Genomic DNA, 20,196 nt, shown 5'->3' with positions numbered 1-20,196 from the left:
GCTCGAGTCGGCCAGGTTGCCTATACTTTAGACTTTCCATCTCAATCCCGCGTCCACCCTACATTTCATGTGTCGCTACTCAAGCCCAAAATCGATGCACATGTTGTTGCTTCAGCCACACTTCCCCCAGTCTCTTTCGATGGGTTCTTCCTCTAGTTTCTGGAACACATCCTGCAATATGGAATGTTCAAGCGTGATAACAAGGTTGTCACTCGCTGGTTAATTAAATGGACAAGTCTACCAGAGCATGACGTCGCTTGGGAAGATGCCGATTCCATTTTGAGTCATTTCCCTGATTTTGTTTCCTGAGGACAAGCTTGTTCTAAGGGGGGTGCTCTATTAGGACCACATTATGTTGTAGCTTATTTCCTTAGCTTATTTTACTTATTTGGTAGTGGGATATTAGAATATGGTGACTCAGTACTTGGCCACCTAACCTTTTGTCTGTAGTGGCTGTTATGGGATTATATTTGTAGTTTCCTGGAAGGTTATGAAATAACAACTTATCTTTTTTATCTGCAACTTTTCCTTTTCTCTGCAATCTTGTCTCCTTGATGCGGCTGGTGCCTACCATGTCGATTTATTGCGCGACCACCGCCGTTGTTGAAAAATGAAGAGAGAGTTGAAGTCGAAGGCACTGGGTCGTCCAAAACCCTGATTTGGAGATCGCAACAATGCCGTGAAACGACGTCATCTTCCTCAACTACTTTGCCTCCCTAACATTGCAACGAATTCGTAAATTAAGGTGTGACATTGTAATGTTTAAAATATGAGGTATAAGATTGTTATATGACATATAGTTGAGATAGTTTTGTATAATTTACCCAAAAATTTACAATTAATTCGGCCAACTCATATAATTGGTGGGGCGAGTGAAAACTTTGGTGTAAGAGTTGGCAAGGTGTGGTTGTTTCTTAAGGAATTGGATCCTTTCCTCAGCTTGGGCTCAGGAGCCTGTTGACCAACACACATGGGCCGTTGGATTTTGATCCAACGGCTACAAATAGGGGGTCCTTTAAAAATTATAATACTTGTAGCCGTTGGATTCCAACGGCCCTTGTGTGTTGGTCAGGAGGCTTCTAAGCCCAAGCTCAAGTGAGGATCCAATTCCATTTCTTAGTAGTTTTTTACAATAAATTTACCCTACTCTTATACATTTTGGTTAGTAGGTGATTAATTCATTCAACAAGTTCATGAACTCATCGTATAAATAGCATACAAACAAGATGTCACTTATACTATAATAGCGTGAGTTATTGTTCCCAAAAGTTGCACTAACATTAACATGAATCGATAAACTCATAACTTAACTACGTTGAAGTCACTAATATATAGACCAATATAAATAATCAAATATAGATAAATGTACATGTATTTACTATTTTCTGTATATAAAACTTCAATTATTGTTGCATATATATATATATATATATATATATAACCATAAAAATATAAAATTATATATATGATTTGTTAATGTTTTTTTTGGTTGATATGAACGAACTAATTGGAAAGTTAATTTCATAAAAATAGAAGATTTACTTGATTTGTGCAGATATGCCACGCATGATGCATGTTTGACAAATTTCATCCAACGGCTAAAAAACCAAAGTTAGTTCACTTACATGGCTTTCGTGTCACATTTAGTTCTCAAAGATGGTGAGTTCATCAGGACATTTGCTGTATTAGTTAGCAAGGTACTACCCTTCGACTTTAAATAAGCCAAAACTTCTACGTCTTAATTGAGGGACATCGAACAAGTGTTGTACTGTTCTTCTTGATTAAGAAAAATAGTACTATCCTTGTTCATATTCTCCAAAACGTTAAAAATGGCCAATGTCGAAGCAATTAGGATCCTCGTAGGCATCATTGGTCAGTTTATCATTTTCACGATGAATTTACTTTGTAGTTTTACTTTACGTAAAAAATGACCATGTTCTTATTAAATTCTTCTTGCTCCTCCCTTTGCAGGAAATGTCATATCTTTTTTCTTATTTACCTCTCCAATATAGGCTCTCTCTCTCTCTCTCTCTCTCTCTCTCTCTCTCTCTCTCTCCCTCCACCTTCGTCCTTGTATTCCACGTACGTACATTGTTACGAATTCTTATGTTTTATGAGTGACTGTAACTAAATTTTTTGCAGCCCAACATTTGTGAAAATCAAGCCAGATTCTTATATTGCAACTCTGCTTAATTGTGCAATGTGGTCGTTTTACGGCATGCCGATTGTTCATCCGTATAGCTTTCTTGTGATTACAATCAATGGCACAGGATTTTTTATTGAACTCTATTTGCCATCTTCTTCACATATTCTTCTGGAAAAAAACGCGTAAGTCGTATTAACACTAACACTAAATTGCACGTTATGAGTTTGTAACACTTGGTTTTTTCTTTCTTTCAGCGAAATTTCATGTTTGCTCTTCTGGTTGAAGCTGCATTCTTTGCCATTATGGTTTTCATTACCCTACATTTCTTCCACACAATGAAAGACCGGTCGATGAAAATTGGGGTCTTGTCTATTGTCTTCAATATCATTATGTACGCGTTGCCCTTGACCTTCATGGTATGTATTTTATGCGTGTATGCATACTGCTATTTGGACAACATTTACTAACAACTTACTTCTATTAGAGTGAGGTGGTCACTAAAGACCATCCAAATGCTATTGTAAACACGGAAGATTCCTGCGATGAATGAGACAAGGACACGTGTACAAAATAATATTTTGTATTCATTTTGGGGTTACAATCTCTTTTACAATTTGATCATCTGATTCTATCTTTATAAGGTGTAGATTTGTGGATGGGCTATTGATCCAAAGGGTTGTGGGGCTTGATCTTAGGGCGAACAAGGATGAACGGATCTTCAAGGGCCTTAGGGGCTTAATCTTGATGAACAGTTGTGTGGTTTTCTTAAAAGGGCATTGGGCTTGACCTTGATGAACGAGGATGAACAGATCTTCAAGGGCCTTCGGGGCTTGATCTTGATAAATGATGAACGGATCTTGAAGGGCCTTTGGGCTTGATCTTGATGAACGAGGATGAACGGATCTTCAAGGGCCTTAGGGGCTTGATCTTGATGAATGATTGTGTGGATTTCTTCTAGGATTTGACGAAGAACGAAGAGAGCTTTCTTAATCCTTTGGGATTCTTGGGAATTTGGGAGGTTGGATGCTTGAAAGCTTTAGAGTTTCATAGCTTCACGGATTTGGGGAATTCTCTTACAATTTGGGAGTAGAGAAATGTATATGTGAATTGGTCATTTGAAATGGATGAAATGGCCTTGTATTTATAGAATTTTTCAAGGCTTGGAATATAATATTCTAATGAAATAAATCATTTCTGCTAGGTGTTGACATGTGTCCTATTTGACGACTTTTCTGATTTTTTTCGATTTTTCATTGAGTCACACTACACATATAAAATTTATGTGACATGTGAACCTTGAATTTTTAATGCATTGGTCAACATTTATTTCACCAAAATTTCGATGTCTACAAATACCCTCACTTCAAGGCACGTCGTATACATGTGCTTGTCACATGTAGAAGATGTGTTTTGAAGTCCCTTAATGTAGACGCCGATCTAAGAGCCCTCGAGGCTTGATCTTGAATTGGGCTAAAAGTTTCTTTAAGGGTTGTCGGGGCTTGATCTTGAATTTGGCTGGAAGATTTTTTGGTTTCCTCCAATTGTTGATTTTCCACAGGCTTAATCTTGAACTGGATTGGAGAATTTTCTGGTTTCCTCCAAAGGTCTAAATTTACTCCTTTTATTTGGAGCTGAATTTGATTCAAGGGTGGTGGACATTTGATCTTGAATCGAACTTGTGATTTCTTCAAGGGCCATCGAGGCTTGATCTTGAATGAAATGGGACCATGAGCGGTTTCATGGCAAGTGATCTTTGGGTTTGTTGGGGATGAATCAACACGTGTAGTTGTTGCGTTTGATTATCCACAAGCTTGATGTTTCATTGTCACTCGTCTTATCCGTTTGCCAGCAGATGTGGTATCTTCTCAGGAAGTACATCAGCAGTTGAAGATGAGTATCGAGAGCGATGCTAGGTAAGTAATCAGGGAAAGGGTTCCAGGCAGTCGGTTCCTGACTAGAAACTTGATTCTAAATGCCAACTGATTGCTCTCCTTCTCATTGTCCTGCAGGTAAGAACAAGGACAAAGAAAAGGACAGGAAGAAAGCATGATATGAGATACTTTCGTTTTTGAAGAAGCAGTGGTGATTTGATGGCGTTGCACGGTGAGGCTTTTCTTTTCGATGACGGTGCCAGCGAAAGGCTGTTGAAGCTTTTAGAGCTCTTCAATTAGAGCAACGACGCCGGGCTTGGATTTAACTTAGACCTCCATCTGGATTATGTCGTTTTGCAGGGAAGGGCGTTGTGCTATAGTGATTTGTTCTAGCTCATCGTTGATCATTCTGCTTCAATTTCTTGCACAGTAGAAGTGGTGCGCAACCTTTGCCTTTGGATGGTCTATCACTTCTCAGCGAACTCACCCATGCTTAGCAGCTTCAGTGTAAAGAGCCAACACCATATCAACTGTTTTGAGGTATTTGCTGGGGAAATTCGAGACCGAACGACAGTTAAAGATGAGTACTTGAGAACAATGCAAGGTAAGCAACTAGGAAAAGGTTCTGGGCAATCAGTTCCAGATTGGAAGTTTGATTTCAGGTTCCGACTGATTGCTTTCTTTCTCCTTGTCTAGTGGGCAAGGGCAAGGGTAAAGGAAATGACAGGGAGATTGCATGATATGAGATACTCTTGCTCTTAATCTTGATGATATGATATACTTTTGCTCTTAAAGGAAAGAGTATAAGATTTTGATGCTGGTGTAAACCCTTTTGATTGAAAGGGGTTTCTTGGTGAGGAAATGAGTTGATCATTTTAAATGACCTGATTGAAGGGGTATTCTCAGAGAGAAAGAAAACTGAGTATGTTAAGAGGTTTAGTTGTAGATGCATTCTTGGCAAGGAAGAAGAGTTAGGCATTTTGGATGTGTTCCTTGACATGGAGGATGAAGGTCGACATATATAGAGATTTCCCAATAGCAGGTAGTGATGCGGAAGTGGCCTTGTTACCCACGCTTGTCGGCAACAGTGTTGTAGTTGGAATAGTGAAATTCACGCATTTTCAACTTCACCAAAGATCTTTGACAAAGTTGCATGTGATATCCGAAAAGCTGAGATTGCGTCTGAAAAGTGTTGACGAACTTTATGCAGGAAAATTCGGCTTTTGAAATTTGAAGAATGGCGTCCCTTCGATTTTTGAACAGGTGGTTATGTTACCTCTCCTTTTATAGAGGTATGAATTGTATTCAAAATGCACACTTTGAAGATTGCTTGTCTGTGAAAATTGTCTCTGCTATATTTTTGAGATTTTACTCTATCCAACCTTTTTCTTTCATCATTTCTGAAAATGGCTTACCCATCTAACATTTAAGTCTCAAGAGTGACACAGACAAGTCGCGTTAGGATAATATATGGCATCCGTCATTCTTATCTTCTAATGGCCCTCTTACAGTTGGAGGCTTTGTGATGAGGGATGAGGGATGAGATAACTGCTACATTAGTAGCTAGGAACCTCCTCACTCCTAGAGATAATAAGCTACTTTCAAGAGGGTTCGATGAGTTAGTTGTCCAAGACTCCCTGCTCTCAGTGTTCAGTGTGCGGGCTCTGTGTCCAATATGAGCCAACGCCGACTTCCTTGAACTCGGCAAATTGAATCATTGATGACCAAGGTGGCAAATCTTAGACGAGAAATTAGACGGCTCAAGCACGAGAACAGTGAGCTGCACATACTTGCGAATAATTATTCAACGAGCATGAAGAGAAAGCTTGATCAAGTACAGGAATCTGAAAGTCGAATTCAAAGTGACCATCAGAGGTTTGTCGCTGTATTCTAGAGGCACTTTTTGCCTTCGCCATATGGAGTTTGACCAAGTATCGAGGCGCCATATGATCAAACTCCAGTGCCCCATTCTTCTGGGGTTTTGCCGAGTGCTGAGTCTTCACGTGAACATCTCTCTCTCTCTCTCTCTCTCTCTCTCTTTTCAAGATGGTGTCTGATGCGCCATCCTCCCTTTTTTTTCTATCTTTCAATTATTTTGTCGCCACCATCCCCATTTTTCCCTTTTTGACTTTCAAATAGTGGCATCCAATTGTGAGTGGCTTCAACTTTTGGCACAAGTATGCTAAATGAGTATCAAATTTGTAAGTGGGTATTTTTTTTCATGTGAGAGACGAATGCTCTCCCCTTGAATGCTTCCTTATGCTTTCCTTTCCAAAAGCTATAAAAGTAGCACTAATAATGGGTGATGTCCAAAAAACCACAATTGCAATTTGCAACAACTCTGAAATGAAGCCGTCGGCCAGCTTCTCTTTTATCTTCTCCAAACTGCTACTTTAAACAATTGGCAGCTGGTTGCCTTTGAAAGATGCTTCCCACCATCATCATTGCGTTTTTTTTTTTTTTTTTTTTTTTTTGTTTTTTTTTTTTTTTTGTATTCTTACCTTCACAATGTGCTTGATTTTTTTTTTTTTTTTAAGCGGACCATTTTCATTCGACCATTATATATATATATATATATATATATATATATATATATATATAATGGATTGCACAATGATTGTACAACAACATGCGGACAAGTTTCATTTGCTTCTCTGGAGACCATTACACACACACACATACACAAACACACACACACATATATATATATGCACGCACACAGACATTACCATTGCAAAGCCACTGCATTACCTTGCTATCTTGCATCACGACTGCATTTACTGCTTTCTTCCTAGAATTGGTGGTGTAGAGAGAGTGGCTGCGAGTGCAGGTTCGAAGTATGAATGCTGTAGCTATCCCTAAAGGGAGAAGATTCTAACCATGCTCATTCTTGCTGAAGTGGTGCCCTCAGTTTATGCTCTTCATCCATGCCAAGACGGAAATGAGCAGTTTGTGTCATGTTTTTAGTCAACGTGTCTTGTGGTCTTTCAGAGGGAGCACAGTCACATCAGCAGTGAGCAATGCACAACCAGCCCAGCAAGCAGATTCGCAGGCCCTTCGGCGAGTATCTTCTTGTAACATATAGTTGTTGCACCTCTCCCAAGAAGTTGGAAAATGTTATGGCTTTCAGAAAATGGACAAAGTAGGAGCAGTTCAAACTCTCTGCAGCGGATGAAGATAACGAAAGTAACTCGTCCTCGTTGTCTGTCCACTTGCGTTGTTCTAGAAACCATTCCTCACTCTTGCTGTGATGCCATGTTGGGGATTTCTTCCAAGACGTGGCAATGATCCTGGCACCAGTCTACTATTGCACCAATTTCTCTGAACCGACGCAACATGTCCAAGCTGTTCAAGTGCATAAGGAAAAAATAAGGCCCCTAAGCTGACGACGGTAGTGGTACCGTTGTGATGAAGCCCTGGAGTTGCAGTGTGTGACTTTTTACCATGTGGTGCTATGCAAAAGACTACAGCAGGGTTTCGTTGTGTAGTGCCTTTTGGTCATAACTTTCCCTTGGTGGTGCGCTGCCGTGTGGTGCTGTGCAAAAGGTTGTAGTGCGATTTTGCTGTGTAGTGCCTTTTGGTCACAGTTTTCCCTTGGTGATGACGTTGCCATATGGTGCTATGCAAATACTGCAGCATGGTTGCGCTGTGTAGTGCTTTTTGGTCATAATTTTCCCTTGGTGGTGAACTGCCGTGTGGTGCTACGCAAAAGACTGCAGCGGGATTTTGCTGTGTAGTGCTTTTGGTCACAGTTTTCCCTTTGTGGTGACGTTGCCATGTGGTGCTGTGCAATGACTGCAGAAAGGTTTGCTGTGTAGTGCCTTTTGGTCAAAGTTTTCCCGTAGTGGTGCACTGCCGTGTGGGGCTGTGCAAAAGACTGCAGCGGGATTTTGTTGTGTAGTGCTTTTTTGTCACAATTTTCCCTCTGTGGTGCGTTGCCATGAGGTGCTGTGCAAAAGATTGTAGCGGGATTTTGCTGAAGTTGTTGCTGTTGTCCATGTTATGGAGCATAATGTGGTTTGTGAGGAGGTAGGAGGGGAAATGGAAGCATCACAACTTCAAGGTGTTCTCTCAAAGCAGGAAGCTACACAACATCAGGAGAATATTTTATGCTTAAAGCAAGGGAAATGTGCGGCCATAGAAGTGCCCACCTTGTCTCCCACTGATGTAAAGGTTTTGAAGACTTTGGAAGGCTTGCTTGAAGATCGTCGCCGTATTTACACAGCTTTCAAATAGTGCCTTCCATTTTTTGTACAAGCCTTCTTTGTTTTTGTTTTTGTTTTGTGTTTTTTTTTTCTTTTTTGTTCTTTTTGTAATAAGGCTTTGTAGCCAAAATTTTCCTTTAAAGAAATAAAGTATTTACATTTTGAATTTGCTCTTTATTCTTCAAAGTGTTTGTGTTTTTGTTGATGATATGTGATTGTACTTGAAGTTTTGAAGTTTCAAGTTGCCTACACACCCTTGGTTGAGGAAGGATCAAGTCATGATGTAGTTCAAATGAATGATGGATTTTTTTTGTTTATTTTGCCGTACACAATTTATGCTCTTATGGGCCATGAGCATGGTACATTTGTTTTAGGGGTAGTAGCACTTCAAGAATTTACCATTGATGGGGCCGATCTTCAAGCCATCTTCCGTCATGATTAAGTAGGCACCATTAGTGTAAACTACTTGTATTATGTAAGGTCCATCCCCCTTTGATGTAAACTTGCTTTTTGTTTTGTGAGTTGTGATGATAGGCCTACGCAATGCAAGGACGAGATCTCCCACTTGAAAGGAACGAGGGTGAACTTTCTTGTTGAAAGCCTTAGAGAGTCGTGCTTGATAGCACTCCAAATGCTGCTGAGCTTTGAGTCTTCTCTCATCTAGCGCTTCCAGCTTTTAAAAGTGCAACTTTGCATTCTCTTCATCAATGAAGCCTTCTTATATAGCCATCCTTAGTAAGGGGATTTGACTTTCAAGCGGTAGAACAACTTCCATGCCATATACGAGAGAATACGGCGTAGCTTGCGTAGGAGTTCTATGTGTCGTCCTATATGCCTAAAGTGCTTCGTTTATTCTTTCGCGCAAGTCTCTCTTTGTTCGGTTGATCACTTTCTTTAAAAGGTTGCACAATGTTTTGTTGAATGCTTCTGCAAGATCATTGGTCGAAGCATGATACATGGAAGACTTGTGTTGGTTGAACTTGTATTTCTCACAGAGCTTATCCACGAGTTAGTTGGAGAACTATTTTCCGTTGTCAATGATAATGTAGCAAGGCACACTATATCGATGGATGATATGCTCCTTGATGAAATGGGCTACAGTTTCCTTCTTGACTTTAGGGGTATGGCTTCAGCCTACTTGGAAAGTAATCTGTTGCAGCTAAGATGTAAGATTCTCCTGCAGATGACTTTGGTGTAATTGGTCCTACGACATCCAATCCCCATGCATCGAATAGCCATGAAGCAACTGTAGGGTGTAATAGCTTAGGTGGTTAATGTATGAAGTTAGTATGGAATTGGTAGGCTTGGCACCTTTTGGCATGTTCCAGGCAATCCTTCACTATGCTTGGCCAATAGTAACCCATTCTTTTGAGCTGGAAATGTAGCTTTGATCCAGATTGATGCGCCCCTCACACACTTGAGTGTGCTTCTTCCATGGCTTGATTGGCTTCTTCTTCACCTAGGCATCTCAGGAGCACTCATTCAAAAGAGCACCGGTAGAGTGTTCCTTTGTAGTAGAGGAAGCAAGGTACTTGTCAACATATTTCAGAGCGGTGTCTAGGATCATCTAGAAGCCTTTTATGCTCCAAGTAGTTGATCAGAAGTACTGAGATGACGTTTACATCATCTAGTAGCATTTCAGTGATAAGCGGGATCACCCATCTTTGGCAAACTGGCACGTCTGCAGCTTCGTCTTCTCTTAGTGTCATACTCGAGGCTAGGTTAGCGAGAACGTTTGCCATTTGATTTTCTTTTCTTGGCACATATTCTAGTGTCACAGCCTCGAACTTTTGTAGCAGTTGAGTTGCCAGTCAGAAGTATGGGATGAGATCATCTTTCCTCACTTCATAATCAGCCAAGAGTTGATTGATTATGAGCTTGGAGTCGTCATGTAGTTCTAGGGCTGTGATTTCCATGTTGATCGCCACTTGGAGTCCAATGATTAGCGCTTGGTACTTAGCGAAGTTGTTGGAGCATAGCTTGATTAGTCAGAAGGAATAGGGTAGTACTTGTCTTTGTGGCGACATAAATACTGCTCCTGCCCCTGCTCCATCCATTTGTGCGGATTCATCGAAGAACATTGTCCATATCGGGGAAATGTCGATGTAGAACACCTCATTGTTAGGCAAGTCGTTTGAGATTTTCCAATCGGCCAGGATTGGATGATCGGCAATGAAGTCTGCTAGCACTTGTCCCTTGACGGCAAGTTATTAAGAGGTTTCGCGTAGAGCAAGGGTTTACGCAGAACAGTTTGTGTGTTGAATTGGAGACCTTGAATGGTGTGATCCTTCTTCTATTTATAGTAGTGAACTTGCTCCTGGCCGAGTTAGAACCACACCCGGACTCAGACTCTTTATCCTGATCTAATTAGGACTTGGCTAGTCCTAATTCAATTGGGATTTTGAACCCACTTCCACAATGAACAAGATTCATTCCCTGATTCTCAGTGCTTTCAGCTTTTAACAGCCTTGGTGGTACAAGGATTCAACCTTCGTCTTTATCTGAATTAATATTCTGGCAAAAGGGCTCGACCGAAAAACCGACTAGATAACTCTTGGAACCTAGATGGCCCTTGATACCCCATGAAGACCGTTGGAGCAAGAGTCTCAGCCCATTTTGTTACTTTCAGCCCAAGTTGTCATTTTGGGCCCAAACAATAGCATAACTAAGTCAACTCTAAACATGTATTGGCCAAAGCTCGATACTGGACCTCTGTAGATGACTGAGAAACATTGTCTTGTTTCTTGGATTTCCATGAGATGGGAGAATTTCCAATACCCTATAACTGACCTTCTTGGGGCACGACAACTTCCCCAATCAGAATCACAAAAGGCCTTTAACTCAAGATTGTCGGAGATAGGGAATAACAAACTTGACCAGGAGTACCTTTGATGTGCTTGAGAATTCGTAAAGTTGCATCCCAATAAGGTGTGCAAAGCTCATGCATGAATTGACTCAATGTGAGAACCGAAAAGACTATGTCAAGTCTGTTGACAGTAAAATAAATTAGTCGTTTAACTAGTCTTCTGTACTTGGTTGGATCATCTAACAATGCCCCGTTAGTGGGAGTGAGTTTCAAATTTTGTTCCATTGGAAACTTATCTGGGCGTGCATCTGTGAGTCCATAATCTTGCAAAATATCTAATATATATTTTCTTTAAGACATGAAAATGCCTTTCTTAGGTTGAGAGAATTCAATGCCCAAAAAATATTTCAAATCACCAAGATCTTTGATACGGAAGTGTGTGAGAAGAAATGTTTTGAGTCGTTCCATCTCTTGAAGATTATTTCTTGTAAGAAGTATGTCGTCTACATATATAAGGACTGCACTGAATGAAGTACCTTGAGCCTTGGTAAAAGGAGAATAAGCAACTTTTGATTGTTGGTAACCAACTTTTTGAATGGTGACTGAAAAAGTGAAAAACCAGTTTCTAGAGGCCTGTTTGAGTCCATATAGAGATTTGTTAAGCCAACATACAATGTTCTCCCCCTGTCGGCGAAGACCAGGAGAAGGTTCCATGAAAACTACCTCATGCAAATCACCATGGAGAAAGGCATTCTAAACGTCCAATTGATGAATGAACTAGTGACGGGCACTAGCAACAGCAAGAAGGCAATGCATAGTGGTGAGTTTGGCAGTAGGAGAAAAGGTTTCCTGATAATCGATGCCCTCAATTTGAGTGTATCCTTTAGCAACAAGATGAGCCTTATACCACTCATTTGTTCCATCAGAGTTGTATTTAATTTTATAAACTTATTTGCAATTAATGGGTTTGTGACCTGTAGGCAAGGGAACCATGGTCCATGTATTGTTTTGCTGCAAAGCTGTTAATTATGCATTCATGGCAATGCGCCACTTGGGATCAAGGATAACCTGAGCATAAGAGGTGGGTTCGGTGGGACTTGCAATGTTAGCTAGAAAAGCACAAGGGGCAGAAAAAAGTCACGAATAAGAAAGAAACTGAAAAAGAGGATATCGAGTACCTGAGGAAGGACGAAGCTCCGAGGGAGAGTGACTGACCTGGTTGGTAACATGATAGTCTTTAGCCATAATAGAGGTTGCTTAGGACGGAAAGACTGGCGTGGAAGTGGTGGGGATGGTAATTGGCCTAAGGTAGACGCGTCAGGTAGATGAGAGAGGTATGGTGGAGATGTAGATGCATCAGGTAGACGAGGGTAGTTCGGCATGGCAATGTGTGGTGGAGTTTCATGTGGGGAAGGAGAAGTGATGTTTGATGGGAGCATGTCTAGAGAATGAGGAGTTGGTGGTGAGGGCCTAGGCTACATAAGTGTGAGGGGGTAAGATTAGGTGGAAGGGACCGTGGCCTATAAGGTTATGATGGGGTAGGATTAGGTGATGGAAGCTAGTCAGGGGAAGATATGGGTACGAGTGGGTTGACAAAGTGGGTGTTAGCAAGTCTTGGAGATGGGGTTATTGGCAATGGGAGGGGTCCCAACATGGTCAGTCAAAATGGGGGAAGGTGGGATGATAGGTGAGGATGTCATAGAGTGAAAGGAAAAATGGTCTCAGTAAATTGAGCATCACGACTGATTATGGACACAAAGTGGGCTAATTGTTGAAGCTGCTCTGCTAAGAGTCCTTGCAATAGGTTCGGTGGAGGCTGGGACCTGTGCTGGTGTGATTTGTTGCTATGGTTGCTGCCTTGCTTTTCCCCATTAATAGGAACCATTGTTCCATTTTTAAATTTGCATCTGTTTTCAATGTGGCCCCTTTTATCACATAATTTGCAATGATATTTCCAAGTCCTACAGATGTCAACTACAGGTCCGTCTTTATCACAAAATTCACAATGGAGATTCTTGGAATTGTAGAAGGAATGGTTTGGTCAACTTTGAACGGTTGATCCTGATGACATCTGTTGTTGTGTAAGAGATGCGATGGACTTCTGGATTTGATAAATGGTTGGTGTTTCAAGTACTGTGTCTTATATGGTGCTTGAGAATACAATAACGTAAGCAGTTGGGCACCAGGACCTTATGCTCTGGTAGCATGTTAAAATAGTTGAATATTCAAATGGCTAGATTGGAAGGCTATGACAAGTGAGAGATTGAATGCTTTTCGTCTGTATCCTTTAACAAACTATACAATGCAATATAAACAAGCCTAGGTCAACTAATTAACCCTACAACAATGACTAGAAGATCGTATCCCACATTTAGTGGGATTTGACTTAAACCATATTCCGTTAATATATTTCAAAATATATTACTATGATATTTCTTAATATTAATTGTGCAATGTGGTCGTTTTACGGAATGGCGATTGTTCATTTGAATAGCCTTCTTGTCATTACAATCAATGGCACTTGATTTTTTATTGAACTCGTTTATATTGCCATCTTCTTCACATATACTTCTGGGAAAAACCGCGTAAGTCGTATTAATACTAATAACTAAACTGCACATTTTGAGTTTATCATTGCTCTTCTGGTGGAAGGTGCATTCTTTGCAACTGTGGTTTTCTTTACCCTACACTTCTTCCACTCCACGAAAGACCGATCTATGATAATTGGGCTCTTGTCTATTGTCTTCAACATTTACTGACGACTTACTTCTATTAAAGTGAGGTGGTCACTAAACACCTCCAAATGCTACGTACTAAATGTCTTGAATCAAGTTGATGTGTTGCCTTTCTTGGACGACAGAAATTGATTATCAAGACGCAGAGTGTTAAGCACATTCCATTTGCCCTCTCGCCAGCTAACTTTTGCAATGGAATTATGTGGCTCATCTATGCACTTCTTAAATTTGACCCCTATATTCTGGTAATTATCGAAACGATCATTTTAATTTACGATAAGAGTTTTGATCCGTTTCTGAAATTGTTTTTCTTGATATTTTAACAATTTTGTTTGAACAAATTTTGTAGATTCCAAATGGTTTAGGAACAATTTCTGGCTTGGTGCAACTCATCTTGTACGACACTTACTACCAGACCACCAAATGGGATGAGGATGATGAAAAGCCAAAATTGGATGTTCAACTTTACAACGTTTAGAAGACGAGCAATGCTAAGTAGATTAAATTTGTAGACTAAATTTGCAAACTAAATAATACGTCACTAATAAGAAATAAGCCCGTTAATCAACACTTAAGTAATAATCCAATCATCAACTTCCAAGTCATGTAGTTTATAAAATTTTATCTACAAATATAGTTTCTCTAGCATTACTCTTAGAAGACATCTTTTCTTATATATTTTCGCTTAATTGTTGTAAATTGTAAATATTTTATTACTTTATTTCATTTCTCTTCAGTTATGCATAAATCATGCCGAATGCCCAATACCTTTAAATCTTTACGACAATTAAATCCATACTTTAATTTACCTTTAATATGTAGCAATGTGCCAACGATACTTTCACAAACAATTTTCTCTATCTGCATGATGTCCAAATTATGCCTCAAACATAATTTCTGCAAAACAAGCAAGAATAAGAAAATTAGTTGTGAAAAAAATCATACTTTTCTTTATAGTTAAATGTTAAGTATAAATGTCAAACTTTCCAATACAGCAAGTCAAAGAAAATTGATTTCTTTTTTCATATGTTAATAGGATCACTTCCTGTTGTCTGTACGCCTTTCATTACACTCATCTTCCTTTTTGTGCCATTTTGTGTAGTTGACTTTTTTCCCTAATCCCTTCCAGCTACTTCAGAAGCACATAAAACTTCTTCACCTGTCAATATCCTTGGTTTTTGCCCAATATCATAATTCCCATCAAACCATTTACCCTTCTCGCGAAACTTATGGGAAGGTGGAAGAAATCTTCTATTGCCGGTATATACATGCTTCCACATGCCGCACAAGTAAACCTGCCCATTGTAAAACATCCAGCCAAGTTACCATAAGCGGGATAATAATTGATTGTCCACATCAAAATAACCCTCAAATTGAAAGTAGAATTTGTAGTTGCATCAAATACACCTACTTCTTCATTCCACAACACACATAAATCTTCTATGAGTGGTTGCAAGTAAGCATCAATATCGTTTCCTGGTTGTTTCTTCCCAGGAATTAGTAATGTCAACATCAAATTCTCCTTCAACATGGCTAACCATGGAGGAAGATTGTATGTAACTAATTTAACTAGCCCACAACTATATCTAGAGCTTAGCTGGCATAATGGGTTAATTCCATCGGTAGCTAAATTAAGTCTCAAGTTTCGTGGATTTGAGGAAAAATTAGGATATTTAGTGTCTATAGACTCCCATGCTAGCGAATCAATTGGATGTCACATCTTACCTTCCTGACTTTTGTTGGTATGGTTCCATGTTAAGTCTTTGGCCATGTCATCATCCTTAAAAATTTACTTAAATCTTGGTATAATAGGAAAGTAGAGCAACACCTTTGCAGAAACTTCTTTGTAAATGTGATTATTACGTTTACCAACCTACCAGCATGCAGAACCACACTTTGGACATGTCTCAAGTTGTTCAAAGTCTTTTCCAAAATAAGTAGCACTCATTTACACATGCATCTATGTTCTCGAAGCCTAAATTAAATACCTTAAGTAACTTCTTACTCAAATTCATTGAATTCAGAAGTGTATTACCTTCCAGAAGCATGTCTTTTAGGGCTTGGAGGAGCTCGTCAAAAAGCTTATATGTTGCATCATTGGAAGCCTTAATCTTGTATAAAACTATAGTTGCTGACAACTTTGTGTACTCTGTACAAACTTCATATAGAGGAGCTTCAACTTCTTCAACCTTTTGTTTGAAATTCTCATCTCCAATTAGCAAATTTGCTTTTCCAGTTCCATCATCTTTAGCCAAGACATCCCTATACATCTTATATGTTTGTGTCACGTTGGCATAGTCATGTTGTTCAAGAATAGGTTCTTGTTCACCATAGAACACCTAAGTAGTATATGAAGGATCTATTCCATTCATAACCAAGTGTTCATACACAATCGCATGCAGTTGAAAACATTGGTTTTGACATATTATACGCGCACTAGTACAAAAAAACAGTTTGCGTGATGCAGGTCCTTCGTTGTGCAAAGTCAAAAAACGTTGCCTGAAAATTAGCCCAACGAAACCTTCGTCGCATACCAACCGTCGCACTAAGGTAGTGAAATCAGGGTTTGCACGACGAAGAAGTAACATGCGTCGCGCAAAACTACGTTGCGCAATGCATGAAGGTTATACGTCGTGCAAAGTAGTTTTGATGATTTTTTACAGCTACACTGCTTTATCCTTTATGAATACAATGAACTAATTCGATTGTCAATTTAAAATATTTACACAAGTGGATACCACAAAATCTTATGTTATACCACAAAGTCATTGACTTTGCGCCACGAAGGTGTGCATTCGTCGCGCAGAATAGCTTTGCACGACGTACGTGCACCTTTGTTGTGCAACGAAGATTGCTGTCGTGCAAAAACAGCTTTGCGTGACGAAGGTGTACCTATATCGTGCAAAGCTATTTTGCGCGACGAATGCACACCTTCATCACGCAAATGATGTTAGCGTGATGCGGCCTGTGAGTTGCACAAGATTTTGGCACCAAAACAAGACTTTTACCGTTTTTTTCCCAACATTGTGCGACTAAGGTGGTCCTTCGTCGCGCGAAGCTTTTTTGCACGACGAAAGTCGTCATCGTGCAAAGTTCCATTACGCAAAATGCCTTTGCGTGATGATTTGTTGTTACCGTTGCGTAAACATACTTTGCGTGACTCAATTTGCTCCATCGCGCAAGTATGTTTTTGTACTAGTGACGAGTAAATGATCTTATCTCAATTTCCTCCATATTCTTTAGCTACTTGTACAAACTTTTGTGCACCCTCTCTGTATTCTGTTGATGGTCTATATTATAAATAAATCTTAATCACTTCAAATAGAGGTTATCAATGTCAAAAATGAAATTCATTGAGGCAGATAATATACCTCGAAAATGTTAGCCAATCTTTGTCCATTGCAATCAGATAGTTGACAATGATCGTTTCCAACAATGCTACTCAATTCCAAATAAAAAGTAGTCCTAAAATAACCACAACTCATAGCTTAATGGCAAAATATACTAAAATATATACACACATACACATATTTTATATATACATAGGCCCCTTAAGGAAAGGGATTCCCATTTAAAAAAAAAAAAAAAATGGAGACACCCTCTTGATCGTTAGATTTGGCTTTAATGGAATTCTGTGGTTGAGATTAAATCACAGGCCACAGAATCTCAACCACAGAATTTCATTAAAGCCAAATTTAACAGTTAAGAGGGTGTCCCTATTTTTTTTGAAAAATGGGGATCCCTTCCCTTATATATATATATATATATATGCAGGTATAACTTGTATCAACACTTAAATTACAAATATGAAATTAATACATGCACGAAACCATTTGCTAATACATACGATTCATACAAACAAGACACGTAGAAATCACCTTCTTAGCAATCAATATTATATATAAAAAAAAGTGAACAAGCATTTTCTGTGAATTAGCGAAGAGTTCATTTGCTGTGAATTAGCAGGAACATATTATATACAAAAAAAAAAAAAAAAAAAAAAAAAAGTGAACAAGCATTTTCTTTACAACATTTACACTAGTATAGTCGGAATTGCAGTTTCAATTGATCGAAGTCTTACTACTGCATATCTTTGTTCCTTATATATAACTGGTTCGTGCTGTATACTTTAAGGGCACCCCTTCTTACTTTGATCACTACTGCACTATCCAACGCTAATTTCCAATATTACACCAAAACTTAAGGAAGAAGAGGTTGATCAACTTTGATGATACAGTTTGGTCTTTAAAGATTGTACATTGTTTTTGGTCTGAACAGATTAATTGTATGCATTTATTCTCTATTTATTCATTATTACATTGATAATATATGTAGAAGTTCATTCTTCTCTTTACTAGTTTTAATGTTGTTATATATATGTATATACAGCAGTAGCTGCAACATCCAAACTTTTTATTGAATTGGAAGAACAAAACAGTAAAAACACACGATTAGGGAACCTAATTTCAACAGCAAGTGCTGCTCCATGACAGAATCCTTGTAACGTGGGGTTGATTTTGGGGCGTCAAAAACATTCTTTTTATGGAATTGGAAGAACAAAACAGTAAAAACATACTTCTCAACTCAAAATTTAATATATTTATGATGATGATGAGAAAAGTTTGTGCCTTTGGATGGATGTGAGAGAGAGCAAAATGCCAGAAGAGAAATTTGCAAGCTGTAAGCCACAAGAATGCATACACATCTCCAACTTCATTGATCAATGATAATTTAAATGCTTATTCAGAACAAGAAAACAAAATCGAAAGATATAGGATAAAAGAAACCTGAGTGATGGAGGAGGTTGCCACTGATTGAGGGAGAAATGGCTGGAAAGAGACGAGCAAACCTCAACCGGAGATGGAAAAGATGGAGAAACAAAAGGATTCACATTTTCTTTTTAGGGTTTTCGTCTAGTTTCACGCGAGGGGAAAATAATTTGGATTTTAGGTTTGAATATCCTCTAAAATATAAAAACAAAAAAAAAAAAAAAAAAAAAAAAAAACAAGATAAATCCACCACTGGCCGCTGGCATGGTGAATTTTCAAAAGGGAGTGTGGTCGTTCGAAGTACCCACTACGAGCATATCGCATGGTGGTTTTGATATTCCATCTTGGGATTAAAAACCGTTGTAGATTATTCACTTTTAACAACGGGTCAGAATCTGACTGTGGTAGATTAATGTTATCTACCACGAGCTACACTTGACCATGGTAATTGAAAAGTTTCTACCACAAGTTGTTGATGCCCATGATGGAATTGATGTGGTAAATATGTTGTTATGTACTAATGAATATTTGGAAGAATAAAATAAGAATTTGAAACGAAGTACTTATGTACAGCTGCTTGGCAAGTTTATAATGTTTGTGGAGGTCGCTCTTCCACTGCTTGTACCGCTCGTTAAACAACCTATCCAGGTGGTTGTCCATCCACTCGTTTATGTTGTCAAAATTGTAGTTTGTCTACAATTTACCGAGTATTAAATTAAAATAATAAAAAACCAAAATTAAAATTGAAGTTAAAGTTGAAAAAAAAAATTAATATAAAAATATGAACTTGATATATAATTGAATAAAGCAAAGTTTAGGACTTACCGATAAACAGTAGCGGACTAGGTTCTTCGTCTTTGCCGGGATCTCGCGCCACAATTTCCACAACATAGGGCACTCGGTCCTAACGACATGTCCCACGTTGTGGACCAAGCACTATGCTACTCCACTGTAGTTGCAGTTTGATGCCTCTCGTCGTATACTATCATGATATGATCGTTTGTCACCCGGGTGACCTGCCCCATCTTCAGCTGTCGACAAGGTCGCCGAGTGTTTTTCTTAGCTGCAAAACAACAAAACAAACATTAAACGTTAAGTTAAAAATTTACCAAAATTTTGGCAGAACCTCCCTCACATTTATACAAATTCCCAAAACCTGTAAATAGTAATAATCAATAAAGCACACAGGCAAGCAACATTGTGAACAATTTTTTAAGGGACGAAAATTGGATTTAAATGTTACACAAGGTTATAATCTAAAACGCATCTTTTTAAAGATAAAAATCAAGTTTTGTAAATATATATATATATATTTTTTTTTTGAGCGAAACTATAGCGGAGTAAGTTAAATGTTAAATGTTAGATTAGTCACCAATGGGGTTCGAACCCACACCGTCATGCAAGGGCACAACACCTTTCCACCACTGTGGTAAAGGGCTACCTGCAAGTTTTGTAAATATATTTAAGTAGTCATTTAGCTCGGTTTAGATTTTCTTCTCCATTTTTTTTTGTTAAAGTAGCAACTAACTACATTTGAATTACCTAAATTAAATGGATTTTTTTATTTTACCTGGGCTGGTGGCATCGGATGCGGATGTCATGTCAGGAGTCCAGGCATGCCGGTGAGTACGACGAGCCCTAGGCAAAAGTGTCACCGAAGACGT

General features: G+C 38.9%; 1 long non-coding RNA gene and 1 pseudogene across 1 annotated transcript; one reads left to right on the top strand and one right to left on the bottom strand.

Annotated features, from left to right (window-relative positions):
- Positions 1 to 1,829: 1,829 nt before the first annotated feature.
- LOC103942497 lies at positions 1,830 to 14,241 on the top strand (annotated as a pseudogene).
- Positions 14,242 to 14,424: 183 nt separating this feature from the next.
- Positions 14,425 to 18,832, bottom strand: LOC125473608. Its single transcript, XR_007255441.1, has 3 exons — positions 18,551 to 18,832; positions 15,799 to 16,025; positions 14,425 to 15,058 (listed from the first exon to the last, which is right to left on the bottom strand). It is a non-coding gene; the product is annotated as an uncharacterized LOC125473608 (long non-coding RNA).
- Positions 18,833 to 20,196: the final 1,364 nt, after the last annotated feature.

The sequence above is a fragment of a genome, unplaced genomic scaffold, assembly GCF_019419815.1.
Source record: "Pyrus x bretschneideri cultivar Hongxiangsu unplaced genomic scaffold, Pyrus_bretschneideri_v1 Contig9, whole genome shotgun sequence".
Classification (NCBI taxonomy): domain Eukaryota; kingdom Viridiplantae; phylum Streptophyta; class Magnoliopsida; order Rosales; family Rosaceae; genus Pyrus; species Pyrus x bretschneideri.
The sequence above is the reverse complement of the archived record's forward strand: the minus strand, read 5'-3'. Positions and strand labels throughout refer to the sequence as shown.